This window comes from Mesoplodon densirostris, chromosome 13, assembly GCF_025265405.1.
Source record: "Mesoplodon densirostris isolate mMesDen1 chromosome 13, mMesDen1 primary haplotype, whole genome shotgun sequence".
Lineage (NCBI taxonomy): Eukaryota > Metazoa > Chordata > Mammalia > Artiodactyla > Ziphiidae > Mesoplodon > Mesoplodon densirostris.
In genome coordinates this window covers 82,525,503-82,541,066 of record NC_082673.1, presented here as the reverse complement: position 1 = coordinate 82,541,066, position 15,564 = coordinate 82,525,503, and the positions used below count along the sequence as shown (strand labels likewise).

The window sequence follows — 15,564 nt, the reverse complement described above, 5'->3', positions numbered from 1 at the left end:
TTTTTTTCTACCTTGGAAGAGATTTGTGAGTAATGAAGGGCCAAATAAGGGTAATGTTTTAATTGACCTTGTTTACCCTGGAAGATCACACCGGATACCACAGTGAATGTTACACACTGCTTATTAGCAGAGATTTTTTTGCAGGACTCTGTTGACGCCTCAGTGATCCAGACTAACCTTTGGAAATGAACTCAGCAGTTCTCTGACAGTGTAGACGGGAACCCGTGTGATCCTCACTCTGGGCCCAGAGTCCAGGCCTTGGGGGCTGTGCTCCTGTGGACCCCCTCTGGACCTGTCTTGGGCCTCTCCACTTTCTAAAGAGCAAAATGTTAGATAAAGGTCAATTCCAAGGTTCTTGCCATGTCTAAAATTAGGTGATTCATTCAGAAACTCTGATGCAGGCACTCATTAGTACAAGTGACCTATTAAATAAAAAGCTGAAATGGACACCACAGACGTTTCTCCAAGTCTGTGGGTTCAGACAAGACCAGAGCTGGGGCATGGTAGCATTCCGCTCTCTTCTTCTGTGCATTAAAACTGAGGAGGGATGCTCTCTCTTTAAACCTGTCTTCTATCATGAAATCAGCACCAGGATTTTAGAGACGAAGCTAGCTAAACCAGTTAAGCTTCTTCTTAACTTGGACCATATTGGTTCTCTCTTGGAAAGGTTTTCTCTTTTCTTTTTTTTTGTAACCTTATGCAATATCTTTTCTTCTGTAGCTCCCAAATTTGAAACTGTGAGAATCTAAACTCTTTCCAGGCTCTTAGGTCCTGTTTGACTTATCCCCATTGTACTGTCTAAAGCTCTGTATTTCAACTATTGGGTCACACAGCTAATGACCTTATCATTTTGGCTACTTTGGGGAGGGCTTAAATCTCACCTTCTTAGGCTGCTTATCCAATTCCCTGGTTCCAGGGCTGTGGCCATATTGGGACTTCAGAGTAGGGTAAAGGCCCTAGACCTGGGTTAACTCAGGCTGGACCCATGCCATCTCTTTGACAAGCTGCAACGGTTTGAGTGCATGCCTTGTACCAGGTATGGTGCCCGGCTCTGTGCTAGCACTGGGATACAGCGATGACAAAACAGCATGGCTTCTGCCCTGCTGGAGCTCACAGTGTTCAGGGAAGTACACAAATCACCATACAATTACAATTATGTTATGTGCTGGAAACAAGAAACACGGGTCCCAAGAACTCTCCCAGCTGGGGATCTGACCTGCTTCGCTCAGAGTTCAAAGGCATGTGGCCCTGATGAACAGCTCAAGCGAGCAGTTGGAGGCTGGAGGCATTCAGAGTAGCATGTGATCCCAAAGGCAAGACAGGACCAGGTGAAGGGTTCAAGATTAAGTCCACAAACAGCACTAAGGGCCCAGTGATTTGATAAAGTTCAGGACAAGGCTGGACATCTCCTCCCTGCCCCCTCCCCCTGGACTCCCCCAAACCAAAAGGAGTGATTCTTTCCCTTTAATTTTCTGGGCCATTTGTCTGTATCAGTTTCTTTGGCAGTTGTGTGTTGCTTTGCATTGTAATAAGGTAGTGTGTCTTTCATCCCCTGGAAGGGAAGGCTGTTTCCCGTACTCTGTGTGTTCCCCCCAGTGTGTGACCCTGGATGGAATTGTCGGTCAATTGGTTCATGAAAGGCCTATGGTTTACCAGTTAACCGTAGTACATGGGCCTCATTCTTCTTGTATCCACAACAGCAGCTCAAGAGAAGGCTCAGGACTGTTGAGAACAGTAACAGGAGACACCCCAAGGGCCCCTTAGTGCTCAAATTCACCAAAGCTTCCGTTGATTGAGGCAGTTAATGGGGAACTTCTATCAACCTGGGAATAGTTTAATAGATATTAGCTTGTAATTAAAAGTTCAAAATAAATTGGCTTTTCTTTTCTGCATCAAATTACCTACTTCTCCTTCTGCTCCTGTGATTCTGTTTCCATTCACAGAGTAACTAACCCCCAAGAGCCTTCTATCCCCTATGGCCCCTCCAGCCCCTCCTCGTGCCCTCCTTCAGGTCCACTCCCATTTCCCTTGGCTACTTCCATTTCTCTTCCACTTTTCTCCTCTCTACATACTTCTTTGTTCAAATGCTATCCTTATGAACAAATAAAATTGTTCAAAACATTGAAGGAAAGTAAAATTCTTTCATCCCTGCTCTCATTGTGTTGTCATTGACTTTTAACTTCTCTGATCCCATTGGCCTTTTCCCCATAAGGGTAGATATTTTATATGAATGACATTTTATTTTATGTATATACTTTTGTACTTTGCTCTTTTAACTTAATATTCACAAATTTTCAATCAACAAATGTTAATTGAGCTCCTACTGTGTGCCAGGCATCACTCTAGTGGCTGGGGATAGACAGATAGGTGAACCAACCAGACCTACATCCCTGTTCTCCTGGTGCTTCCGCTTATTTCATATTCACAATAAACATAATACAAATTCTGTTAGGAGGTGATCACTGTTACAGAAAAAAAAAACAGGGTTAAAGAAGGTTGGGATTATTAATTCATAAAATATTTTCTTATGTTGCTATCATCTTTCTGTGTACCTAGGGGTTGCTTATTATCCTTGATGTTGATGGATTATAATTTATTTAGAACCTTAGGAATATGAACTTTAAATCTGGAGAGGGCTTATGAGTCATTGAGAGCAGACCCTTCATTTTCGAAGTGAGGAAACAGATCCAGAGAAAAGAAATGATTTGCTCAAAATTATATGGCCCCTAAGTGGCAAAGCAGGAGCTTTTAAATTTTGATCAAATTGGTTTTCATTAATTCTAAAGACGGTTCTTTCAGACCCAACTGTGCTGTTTCCCTATCGTGGGAAATTTCATTTGTTTCTGGTTTTTATTATACATAATGCTAATATGGGCAGCTTTATGCAAATACTGTCTTAATGAAAGTAGCAAGTTAATTAGTAATAAAAATAATAACAAATAATAGAAGAGGCTACTATTTATTGAGCACTTACCTTTGCCAGGCAGTGCGCTAAGCGCTTTACATGAAATAACTTAATTCTGAAAGTGAATACCATTACTTTCCTATTTTAAAAAATTTATTTATTTATTTTTGGCTGCATTGGGTCTTAGTGGCTGCGTGCGGGCTTTCTCTAGTTGTGGCAAGCTGTGGCTACCCTTTGTTGCAGTGCGTGGGCTTCTCATTGCAGTGGCTTCTCTTGTTGCGGAGCACGGGCTCTTGGCGTGCGGGCTTCAGTAGTTGTGGCACGTGGGCTCAGTAGTTGTGGCTCGCAGGCTCTAGAGCGCAGGCTCAGTAGTTGTGGCGCACGGGCTTAGCTGCTCCGCGGCATGTGGGATCTTCCCCGGCCAGGGATGGAACCCATGTCCCCTGCATTGGCAGGAGGGTTCTTAAACACTGTGCCACCAGGGAAGTCCCTACTTTCCTATTTTTTTTTTTTTAACAGATGAGAGAATTAAGGGATTCAGACTCTGAGTCCAGGGTCTGAGCTCTCAGCCACTGTGATATACAGACTTCCGAGTCTGAATACTAAAACCGCAAATTTCAAAACCCAAGATAGTCTGTAATGTACATTTTTTTAAAACACTTAACAGTTTACCAAGACCACGGACCTACTAGATTTAGCTGTATGTAATTGCTGTTTTTAGAGTAAAAAGTGGTTGAATATTAGCGATTTGATGTTACATCTATTATTTTAGTTAACCCTGACAATAGCAGTGAGTTAGGTGGTTATTGTGCCTATTTTATTTTATTGATTGATTGATTGATTGATTGATTGATTGATTGGCTGCATTGGGTCTTTGTTGCTGCGCGCAGGCTTTCTCTAGTTGTGGCGAGCGGGGGCTATTCTTCGTTGCGGTGCGCAGACTTCTTATTGCGGTGGCTTCTCTTGTTGCGGAGCACGGGCTCTAGGCGCGCAGGCTTCAGTAATTGTGGCGCACGGGCTTATTTGCTCCACATGTGCCTATTTTATAGATGACTAGTCTAGTGTTTTAGATGGAGCTTTGACATTAAGTGGTTTAATTAATGTTTGTAGAAAGAAAGGAGGGGTGGGAAGCAAGGAAGTTTGAGTGACTCATTAATATAAACAGCTCTAGGACCTGGGGTCTAATCCTGGCTCCATCTCTTAGTAGCTTTGTGACCTCTAGCAAAATACTTAAAAATTTTTTGTACCTTACCTGAACTTTGTTACCTGGAAACTGGGAGCAAGAAAATCTTTCTCATGATGTCATTATAAGGATTGAATTATAAAATGAGTGGAAATCATTTTGTTCAAAACCAGCCGAAATGAAACCATTGATCAGAGGTGTTGGAGGTAATAGTTCGTTCTGTCATCATTATATTTCAAACCAAATTCCCTTCTCTTTTCTCTAACCATGGTATTTCTGGAAAACACATACAAAATCTTTTTTTTTTAAATTGAAGTATAGTTGATTTACAATGTTGTGTTAGTTTCAGGTGTACAGCACAGTGATTCAGTTATATGTGTATTGTTTTTAAAATTCTTTTCGATTGTAGGTTATTACAAGATAGTGAATATACTTCCCTGTGCTATAAGTAGGTCCTTGTTGTTTATACATTTTATCTATAGTAGTGTTTATCTGTTAATCCCAAGCTCCTAATTTATCCCCCAACCCCCCCACCCCCACCTTCCCTTTTGGTAACTGTAAGTTCAGACAAAATCTTTGTTATTTTTATTTATTTATTTTTTTTAAGATTTATTTTTATTTATTTATTTTGGCTGCCCTGGTCTTAATTGCAGCACGCAGGATCTTCGTTGCAACATGCAGGATCTTTTTTTTTTTTTTTTTTTTTTAGTTGCGGCATGCGGAGTCTTAGTTGTGTCATGCGGACTCTTAGTTGAGGCATGCATGCGGGATCTAGTTTCCTGACCAGGGATCGAACCTGGGCCCCCTGCATTGGGAGTGCAGAGTCTTACCCACTGGACCACCAGGGAAGTCCCACAGAATCTTTTTTAAACAGCATCAATAAATTAGTGACCGATGACACAATTAGGAATTCTATTTCTTTACAGATAGTTTCCCTCTGCCTCTGATGGGGTGCCATAGAAGGTGGTGGAATAGCAGATTAACCTCTATTTGGGTTTCTGGGTTATAGGGTGTCGAGGCCCGGGAATGGATGGCCCACCCAGCCCTTCCTCTCCCTTCCCTCCCTCCGGCACCATCTCTGATTTTATATCATCTCAGCCCCACCTTCAGTGACCCCCTCCTGTGCCTGTGCATCTTGACAAGTTGGCCCACCTGCAGTGGGGGTGGGCAGGTGGTCCAGGCAGCGGGTGCCCTGGCACACTGACGGGTCCTGCTGGAGTGGGGTCTGCTGTGCCAGGTGGGCAGAGGGAGGGCTTTTCTCGTGGAGGGTGTGACTGTCAGAGCTGAAAATGCCAAGTGGCTCCCGAACCACACAAGGGGCTGAGAGAGCTGTTTGTGGAAAAGGGCAGCACATCTTTGCGTGCCCTCTTAGACTTTTCTGCAGCCACCTCTGCTTTAAACATTTTTTTTTTTTTTTTTTTGCTTGCGGTACGCGGGCCTCTCACCGCTGTGGCCTCTCCCGTTGTGGAGCACAGGCTCCGGACGCGCAGGCTCACCAGCCATGGCTCACGGGCCCAGCCGCTCCGCGGCATGTGGGATCCTCCCGGACTGGGGCACGAACCCGTGTCCCCCGCATCGGCAGGCGGACTCTCAACCACTGTGCCACCAGGGAAGCCCCAGCCACCTCTGCTTTAAACGGGGCAGTGGGCTTTGGCCTGTGGACTGCTTACAACAGCAGTAAACTCCGTGGACCAGCCCATCCCTCTTGGGAAAAACTTGGCCTCTAAACAGGGCTTGGGAAGGAGAAGTGAAGACGTACAGAAAGTCTTTCTTTTCCTCTTTTTACGTTAAAGTCTTGGCAAGAAGACATGTTCTTTATTTCTGTCTCCTGTATCAGCAGCAGATTCCCGAATTGAACTCCTAGGCATCATCCTGGCTTTGTCATACTTCAGCTTTTCTGGCTGCAGACAATTTTGCTTCTCTAGTTGACGGGGACTCTAATAACTCCAGGTGGTGAATGGGCGGCGGGGAGTACAGTTCTGTAGAAATACAGCTCTAAAGCAATACAAACACAGAGGGAAAAAATGGGAAGCTTGTCAAGAAGGAAGTGCTGTATTACAACATATTACCTTTATTGACATTGAAGAAACCTCCCCTTTAGCTTAACACTAGGAGACTTGTTAAATACTTTGTGGTGTAGCTACATGGTCCAGTACGTACGTATTATAGAGCCTTTAACAACAAGGTGCTGAAGTACCTTTGTTAAGGAAAGGTGACTAAGATAAATCTTGAGATGAACACAGCAGATGATAATTCAGAATATGAACCATTTTAATAAAAATATATGCATTATCTTTATACGGGTATAGACACAGAAAAAAACATTTGGAAGCGTATCCACATGCTATGGGAGGTTGGATCATGGGTGTTTATATTTTCTTCCTTTTGCTCATCTGTATTTTCCAATTTTTTTCTGCAATCAACATGTATTATTCATATAATCAGAGTGAAAGAAAGGTAGAGGGGGCCAGGAACCTCTCTTTTTACCCAAAAAAATCATTCCATGTATTTATTGAGGGTCTCTTAGGAGCTGGGTGGGCACAGTGACAGGTGTAGGAGTGGGCAAGGTAGCCCTGGCCTCTGACTTCACTGAGCTGACATTGTGTTGAGAGTCTTTTCTTACTTAAAATGTTTTTTAAGCCCAAAAATAAAAACAGTAATTACAGGTTGTGATAAGTGCTATGAAGGAAAAAGAAGCCAGTGACGTATGAGGGGATGATGGAAGGGAAGACTTTATGATGGATGATGGATGGTGGACTTTAGGAAAGATGATGGGACCACTTTGAGGAAGCGACCCTTGAACCTGGAGGCTGAGAGACAGCCACGTGAAGATGCTGGAAAGCATACTGGAGACGCAGGCAAGGACCAGCAGCTGCAAGGCAGTGAGAGTCTCCTGCTTTCCTGCAGGTCCCTCAGAGGGCTGGTGAAACTTGAACTGGAGCTGCCCACTTGTGAGAAGTGTGTTTCACTTGGAAATGTGAGGAGCCTCACAGATACGCCCTGTACCTGGGGGAGTCCAGTCACGTGGACAACGTTATGGCCCCGGAGAGACCGGTGACTGCTTTGCTAAATAGCAGGAATGTGTTGGGTTTGAGCTGTTGGCTTTGTTCTTTGGTTCTTTGATTCTTTTCGAGGGGCAGCTCTGATGCCATCTTCATGCTGAACGGGCTTCGAGTGCTGCTCAGGGACTCGCAGGCCTCCTTCCTCGTCCTCTTCTGCATTCATTAAATGCACCCACTGTGTGGACGCTCATCTGTAAGGCAGGACCCTGGAGTCTTAGTCCTCAGCCTCGGCTGTGTTGGAAAGATTTGGGAAGGCGCCTCTGATCCTTTGACGCAGTGATTACAGTCCATGGAACTTATGCTGAAGTCATCATTTTTTAAATGGGGAAAAACCAAGAAAACAGTGAGGTCTGTAATTGCAGTCATAGTCAATAATGACATAGTGCTTGGGGTTTTGAACATATTTTCCTATATAGTATTTATGAGAGCATCACAACATTCCTGTGGATAGGTTTTTATTCCCATTTCACAGATGGGAAATGGAAGGTTAGAGAGAGGAAGTGAGTGCCCTGCTTCACTCTGGCAGATTCAGGCTCTGAACTCCAGCGTGTGCACTGTCGCCTGGGGGGTGTGCTCAGAAACTAAGGAAAATGTTGGGAGTCAAGGAGGCACAGGGAAGGATCCAAGACTGAAAATAATTATTGAACTTAATGTGCGCTTCGTTCTGTCCCAAATACTGTACAAATTTTACCTAAACTAATCCTTACACCAAACTTGTGGGGAAACTGAGGCTCTGAGCGGTTCACTTGTGAAGGGTTTTGAATAGACTTCAAAACCCTGGAGGGGCTAAATCCACAGCTAAGTAAAGCGGCTTTCAGCTCTGCTTTATTGCCCTCTGCTTCACAAGAATGCATTGCTCCAAGAGGGAATAAATGAATGAAGGAATGAATGGATTAGATGGATTAGGACTTGAGAACCAGCTTCCATAGGGAATTAGACATCAGGATTCCCACGGTTGATAGGTTCTTTTCAACAGCTTTGCAATTTCTGCTTGCAGTACAGTTGCCCAGCCTCTCCCACGAGAGTTGCAGCTTTGCTGGCCCTTGAGGCTATGGTTTTCCAATACCCTTCACCTAAAGGCTCTCTTTCTAAGCTCAACTCATCCTCTGCAAAATGCCCAGAGCCAAATGAGTCTAGGGTGAACCAGGCGTGCAGGGTGTGGACCTTTAGCAACTGAAGGAAACAGAGCTATTTCAACATGATGAAATATTCTGCAGCCATTAAAATGATAAATGTGACTGGAGAAATAGGAAAAAGTATTGGGAAATAGTTGCAGACATCTGAAGATACCAACTGAAGCAATGTGCGTTTACAGGGATAAAGGTTGAAAGAGAACAGGAATGAAAACTGTGTAAAGGTTTTGGGATTGGATGGTGTCACCATTCGATTAGTCTACTAAGCTAGGAACCTCAGGGTCATGCTCCACAGCTCCTGCTTTTTCTTCCCCTAGATTCAGCTAGTCACAAACTCTTGTAGATTCTACATCAGTAAATATCTTAATTCTGGTGCCCATTCTTCCTCTCCATTGCTAGTTTCCTAGAACGGGCTCTTATTATCTCTCGCCTGCACTTCACAACAGCTTCACTGGTCTGCTGGTCTCCATTCTCTCTCCCACTGTAGTCCATATTGGACACTGTGGTCAGAGTGATCTTTATATAAAACACATCTGATTATGTCTCTCCTTTGCTTAGAAGCTTCTATTTACCGGTGGTTGCCTTCAGGAGGTAAGTTCATACTCCTTAGCTTGGCATATGAGGAGGTCCTTTACAGTCTTACCACCCCAGTCTTCCCCCCAGCATGTGTGAACTCCCTTTCCTCTGCCTCTGTGCCCATGTGCCTTTTCTTCGTGGCGCTTGCCTCATCTCTTCAAGACCAAGCTCATCTTCTCTGAAGCCTTCACGGCCATTCCAGGGAGGGTTAGTTCCTCCACCCTCCTAAATTAGAATCATTCCATGCCATGTTGTAATTGTGAGCTTATAGCCCTTCCTTTTAGGAAATTTTGAGCCCCTCCCTGGCAGGGACCACAAGGCTTACTGTCCTCCACCCTAAACTCTCAGCATGGTGCCTGGGACATAGTAGAGGGGCAAAAACATGTGTTGACTGAATGACTCAGTGACTGATTTTGTAAAGTAAAAGAGGAAATGCGAGTCAAGGGCTGATAGTACAGTGCTTGACACATACTACGGGCTCAAAAATATGCTAGCAAGCCACCATGATTAAATTATCATTGGAGCTTAGTGCTTTTATGTAAACATCTTGTTTTTTGCATCCTTCCGCTTGTTTTTTCAACCTAAAACTTTGACCTCAGCTGAAATGTGATTACATTCATGCAGAATGATGAGGAGAGGATCGTGGAAGAATAAACTCAGCACTTAGGGTCCTGTCTTCTGTTCCTTCTTTCAGGACATCCCCCATGGGGTAGTGGTAGAACTTCCTCGTGAGTTCGTACACAGATCAGGAACAGGTCTAAGGCTGATAAGGACAAAGGTGCCCCTGAAAGGGGCACTGCATCCTCCTCATGGGACTCATTCTATTTTATGGTTAACACTCATCAAATGGACTGTTTTCTTTGCTGGACGGTAAGCTCCCCCAGGCCAGCATCATGTCTATGTTGCTTTCCAGAAATAAAATTAGAACCAATGGATGACAGTTGTTGGGCATCAGATTTCTGATCAGTGTAAAAGAAGAGGCTCCTCACAATTAGAGGAGGCTGACTGTTGTGATAATGAGCTCCCCATAAATGGAGATACTCGAGCTAAACTGGATGTTCAGGTGTTGAGGATATTACAGAAGAGATTTCTGCTCTCCGTGGGAGATTGGGTTACAGGTGTGTGATTACTCAGAGCTCATATCTAAGGGACTGAGCAGGTGTAAGAACTAGATAGAGTTCAAATAGAGGATGGTGGGTCGATATGGACCAGGGTTATTTAAGAGTGGGTGTCAGTGTGTCAAACAAATGGACCAGAGTTCTTAGATTGTGAAGACTGTTCTCTCAGCATTAGTGTTTGCAAAACATCAGCTTCCTGTGTTTAATTGAAATTTATGAAGATTATAATGGATACAGTGTAGGACCCCTAAATCATCCTTAAGTATGATAATTAGGGTAAAAGTATGAGGCCTTGGACTCTTGCCCTTAGAATGTGCCTTGAAAAAGTCACCTACTCTCTCCATGATTCTCTTAACACGTTTCTTTGTAATATGGCCAGTATCACTTGGTCTCCATGTAACTCAAGAGGAAGAGGAAGACAGAAGCCTATAAATAAGGTTAAGGGCTGCCCTTTTATACTTGGGGCAAGGAGTGATTTCTTGGCTACATGTGCTGAGGCCCAGATAGTTACTGGGATCTTACCCATTTGACTAGAACAAGGGTTCATAATCAGGGTTTCACAGATAGGCTTCATGGATCCAAAAATCTCCTGAAATTGTGTGCAAATTTATGTGCATATATGCATTTTCCTGGAGAGAAAAGCGCATACTTTTATGGGATTTTCAGTAGGGCTCTTGACCCCAAAATGTTTAGAACCATTTACCTCCATAGTACCGATCTGCTCCGCAGTCACATTGAAAATATTCCTGGGAGGGGTAACGTTGTGATCGTTTACACGTTAGTGTTAATGAAAAAATCTGAGAGTTTCATAACAGGATTAGGATGAGCTAGCTAGATGGGATGTTCTGGTTTTGTAGGTACAGAGGGAGCATTTATGCTCAGAGTGAAAAGGGAATTAGGGAAAAATGAAGAAGCTGCGTCCTCTGTCACATCCAACTTCTCTGTCCATCAGATATCTTTGCCCAGAGCAGACCCCAGAACAAAGTCTCGTTTGTCTGAAAGTGCTATGGGTAGCACCGTACAAGTCTCACGTGGCGCCTGATTTCTGTTCTCAGACTGATTACTTAACACCTCCCAAGGTCGTCTCCAGGATACCTTCGCAGGCGATACCATCGCACCCCCAGTACCTCTCGGCTCTGGGGAGCCTGCCAAGCGCATCTGCCATGTCTGGGAGTGTGAGGCTCAGTACCTGGCAGAGAGGGAAAGGCGTGCCCACCAGCCCAGCCATTCCATGAGTGTGGGGGGTGATGGTATGTGACGACTTTGATGGGTTCAGCACAGAGCCCCGATCCGCGAGTCTCGAGTTCCAGTTTCTGCCATTTCTGAGTTCGCTGACCTGAGGCAGGTCACCGTCACCTTTGAACCTCAGTTTTCCATCTGTAAAACGAGACGTCTGCAAGACCCCGACCCACCCAGATGCCATCTCCGCGCGAAAATGCTGCCCCTTTAAGGAGGGCGGGGGGAGCGGAGAAGGTGGCCGCGCCCCCTTCGTCTCCTAGCTGAGCCCTCCAGACCACCTGTCTTCGGCTTCGCCCCGCCCCCTTGGGGAGGGGCGGGGAAGGAGGGGCGGGGAAGGAAGGCTGAGGATTTACCTTACGGGGCGGGCGCGCGGCGCATGCGCACGGCCGGACAGGTCCGCGGCGCGCTCACTTCCTGGCATTCCCCCCTCCCCCTCCTCGCCGTTACCCTGTACATCCGGGTCACTTGCCCTCCCAGCTCCGAACCGCCGCTGCCGCTGCCGCCTGGCTCGTCGCGGCTCCCCCACAGGGGCAGGTGCGGAGGGGCTCCCGGTCCGGCCGCCGCCGCTGCCCCGCTCCGGGCCCGGGGCTCCCCCTAGCGCCGCTGAGGAGCCGCCGTCGCGGCTCGAGGAGGGCGGAGGAGCGGGGCTGAGAGAGCCTGGAGGTTCGCGCGGAGGGTGAGTGATTTATTTTTACCATTTCCCCCTCTTCCCTCACAGACCTCTCTTTCCTGCTCCGCGCGCGACCCCATTTTGGCGGAGAGGCGGGTGCGGTGGGACCGGCGCCGGTGAGGGGCTTCCTCATCCCCTGGCGCGGGGGCCCGCCCCGGCGCTGCGGCTGCCATCTCCGCGGGCGCCCCCGGCCCCTTCCTCCGCGACCCGGGCCTCCGCGGCACTCATTCATTCGGATCTTCCTTTCTTCCGCCGCTTCCTTCCACTCGCACCTCCGCGCGCGTGCTCGCCGCCCCCTCCCACCCCCGAACCCTGCCGCCGCCCGTGACCTTTGGCTCCCCGGGTTCTTCCCCCACCGCGTCGACGTTCGCCCCCTACCCGCAGCTCCCACCGCCCTTTACTCCTAGCGGCCGCCTTCTCTCCTTCCCTCTCTCCCGGTGCTGGTCCCTAGTCCACACCCCCTTGTCCCTCGGACTCCGCCATGCCTCGCCCGGACACCCGGCCCTCCCGGTCACCCGCGTGGAAGTTGGTGCCCCCATCCCTTCCACCTGTGCGGCCAGACCGTCCACCATAGGTACTGCGTTGACCTCTCACTTCGCAGCATTTAAAGTCCAAATTCTCAGTCCTAGGGTGTGGTCTTAGTGTGTTTCCAGAACACACATTTCTACTCTAATTACCCAAATCCATGACTGTCAAACTGTAGTGGAAGTGGCAGTTGTGTGTGTGTGTGTGTGTGTGTGTGTGTGTGTGTGTGTGTGTGTTCCGCATGGCTATTCTGGGTCGTACCAAATATCTCCTTTCGCTCTCCCCCCCCCACCCCCGGAGGAGTATGTATCTATGATGGATTAATTTGCTCTGAATGTAAAATTTGGCAGAAGATTGTTACTTTTTCGATTCCTCCACGTTCCTTCCCGCGCGGTCCCGTGACTGATTAGCAACATTACCTGTTAATACTGTTTGTTGGTGAGACTTTTTCTCGGCTCATCTGTCAATATTAGTTACTGAGTGGCCCCCGGTGTGCCGAATGCTGATGAAATGCTTGAATTCGCGCAGTACCACAAAACGCCATTCTGTATAAGACAGATTTGGGGCATTTGTTTACACTTTTTTCCCCCCTCCTGTGAATTTATTGAGCTTGCCATTTTTTTACTCCTTAATGTTTAATGTAGAGAATGAATATCACTTTATCAATTGTGTGTTCTTACAGTCTTGCCATTTGGAAGACTGGCATTCCAGAGGAGTGTTTTGTATAGCTGAAGGAATTTCAGTCACTTGGGTGTTCAGGGACTTATTGCAAATCATTTTAGACTAATATATCTCAAGAAAAATACACTGATCCTTTTAATTCTTTAATTATACTTAATAGAAACAGAAGCTTTGTGTCTGAAACAACTTGATAATTGGGGCTTACTTGATAGCCTGCTTGTAAAGTGTTGCAGTTAACTAAAACTGCCTGATTCAGCATTCACAAAATGAAATGACAGCACTTTTTTTTTTTTTTTCATGTGACATTCATAGTCCATAATAATGAACTCCAAGGAAGGTACTTAGTCCTGAAGTACACTTACCTGCGTATCAGTGTGATACAATTGCTATCAATATTAATAGCATTTTCCTAACAGCCCTTTCTTCTGGGGAGCTAGGTACTAAAAAGGTGGTTGGTTGGTTGTCCCCTTTTAGGTTTTGGATGACCACTTTAAGCACTAAGATTACTTAATTCAGAGTCAAGATTGCATTTTTTTGGCAGAGCAATATTGCTAGATAATATATTTTTAAAATTCCTTAAAACTTTAACAGTTATGTAGCTTCTTGAGAGGAAACTCTTGTTTTGTAAAATGTAGGATATATAGTATGAACTCTAGATTATTTGATAATTGCATCGAGGCTAGATTTTTCTCTCCTAAGAAAATGGTTCATCAGAGGGAGGCATGATTAATAAATTGGTCCTAGTCGCCTCAGCAAAAATGCAGTTTCAGATGCTGAGTAAAACTAAGTGAATGTAGCTTATTTCTGATAGGCTACAGGTGACATTTAACATCAAATTTAAGATTTATTTCTCTGAACTTTCCCCCAAAAATGGGTAAAAAATTATGTTAGTTAGAGTCACTCTTGAGATTACTTGACTCATTTGAAGTGGCCATTTACCTTTACTTAGTAAGTAATTGATTGAGCAGTAGAGAGGGATGCTTATTTCATTTAATCCTAGTCTCCATGGGGAAAATATTGTACTGTCACTTATATGAGGTTACTTAACTCATTAAGTATTGATGCACTCAACCGTTAGAGCCTATAATTTGCTCTTTCACTGTTCAAGGAAAACAAAATTATAAAATTTCAAAATATTTAATAATATTGTTAGTGGGTTTTGGTCTCTCTTTTTCTGTTACTACACCAGAGTTTAGCACAATGCCTGCCTAGTGCACAGTAGATATGCAGTAAATGTTTTGACTAATTGAATGAATGGCAGGGCTGCAAAGAGTTTGACTCTAACATTGTTGTGTAATTATGTGGCAAAAGTTTTGGAGAAAGATGTTGATTCCTCTCAGCGGCAGTTTTCTCAAGTAACTTGTACATTTTGAGGGTTGTTATATTTGAGTATTTTAAACTGCTTTGAAATCTTTGGGGAGAAAGTACAATAGACATTGGTTTGTGTTATACTTTAGTTCACTGAATGGATTTGTTCACTTAGAGTGAGTATTTGACATGTGTATCTTGTCAGCATTAATGAGCAGTGGTCAATTCAGATAATTTCTGTGCATTTAAAGTTTCTAAAAGTCAGCATAAAAATTCTTGAATGTGTGGGCTCATATTATATTTTGATCAGTTCACTAAATTAGGTTAATTTTTCAAGGAGCATTTTTTCATATAGTAGAAATGTAAGGAATAATCCAATAATGTGGCAGTGGTTACTTAACATTTCTGTGGTGGTGCTGGTAATGACATTGTTAGTAACTGACACTTACCTCGTGTGTGCTGCTTGCCAGGCAGTGTTGTAAGATGTTTAATCTTTACAACACCCTAACGCTAATAGGTGTTAGTATTTCCATTTTAAAGACTAGGAAACTAAGGTTCAGTAACAAAAGTGACACAACTACTAAGTGGTAGATCTGGATCTTGGCTCTTAATTGTTACGCTGTAATAGTGAACACCTCTGTGCCAAGTTCTCTGTACCCATTAAGTTGGTTTTATGACAGCTGTGCAAGGTGTAGGTTAATTGTTAATTCTAGTTAATTGTTAATTAACATTAGGAAAGTAAGGCTCAAACTGCTTAGGTAACTTGTCCAAGCACATACCCAAGTAGGATGAGGAAGGCTGGCATTTAAACCCAGGCCTCTGTGACTTGTAGTCTTCCCTAAAATTCTGTTTCAAAGTACTAATTTGAGGTCCTGTATTTTATGTTATATATTTAGAAGGCATACTTAAAAACAGCAAATTTCCAGACTTTTTCACCTGCCACACCGGATGGATAGTGTTCACTGTTCTTTACTCTCTGAGCATATACAGGATTATGATTTCCTGCTCACTGGCTGTAGCTTCGCCCCTTTCACACTCATGCAAGTATATTGGAATGCAAATGAGTGACATTTGTAAAACTATTTAAACAAGGAAATCATTCTAAGAATTTTGATTCTTTAACTATACGCATTTCTTGTGACATGTGCCACTTCCTGATTGTGG

At 44.7% G+C, this 15,564-nt stretch overlaps 1 protein-coding gene and 1 non-coding gene across 5 annotated transcripts in view; one reads left to right on the top strand and one right to left on the bottom strand.

Moving 5' to 3' along the window:
- Positions 1–15,564, top strand: part of CYRIB (CYFIP related Rac1 interactor B) — a 154,966-nt gene that overhangs the window by 55,122 nt on the left and 84,280 nt on the right. For 2 of the 4 annotated variants that reach the window (XM_060115707.1, XM_060115704.1), the window contains exon 1: positions 11,672–11,892. The exons of the other annotated variants lie outside the window; for them this stretch is intronic. The gene's annotated coding sequence lies outside the window, so the exon portion shown is untranslated. Of the gene's footprint in view, positions 1–11,671; positions 11,893–15,564 lie in introns of those variants that run through there. 4 annotated transcript variants of the gene reach the window in all.
- Positions 4,864–4,936, bottom strand: TRNAG-CCC (transfer RNA glycine (anticodon CCC)). Its single transcript has one exon. It is a non-coding gene; the product is annotated as a tRNA-Gly (tRNA).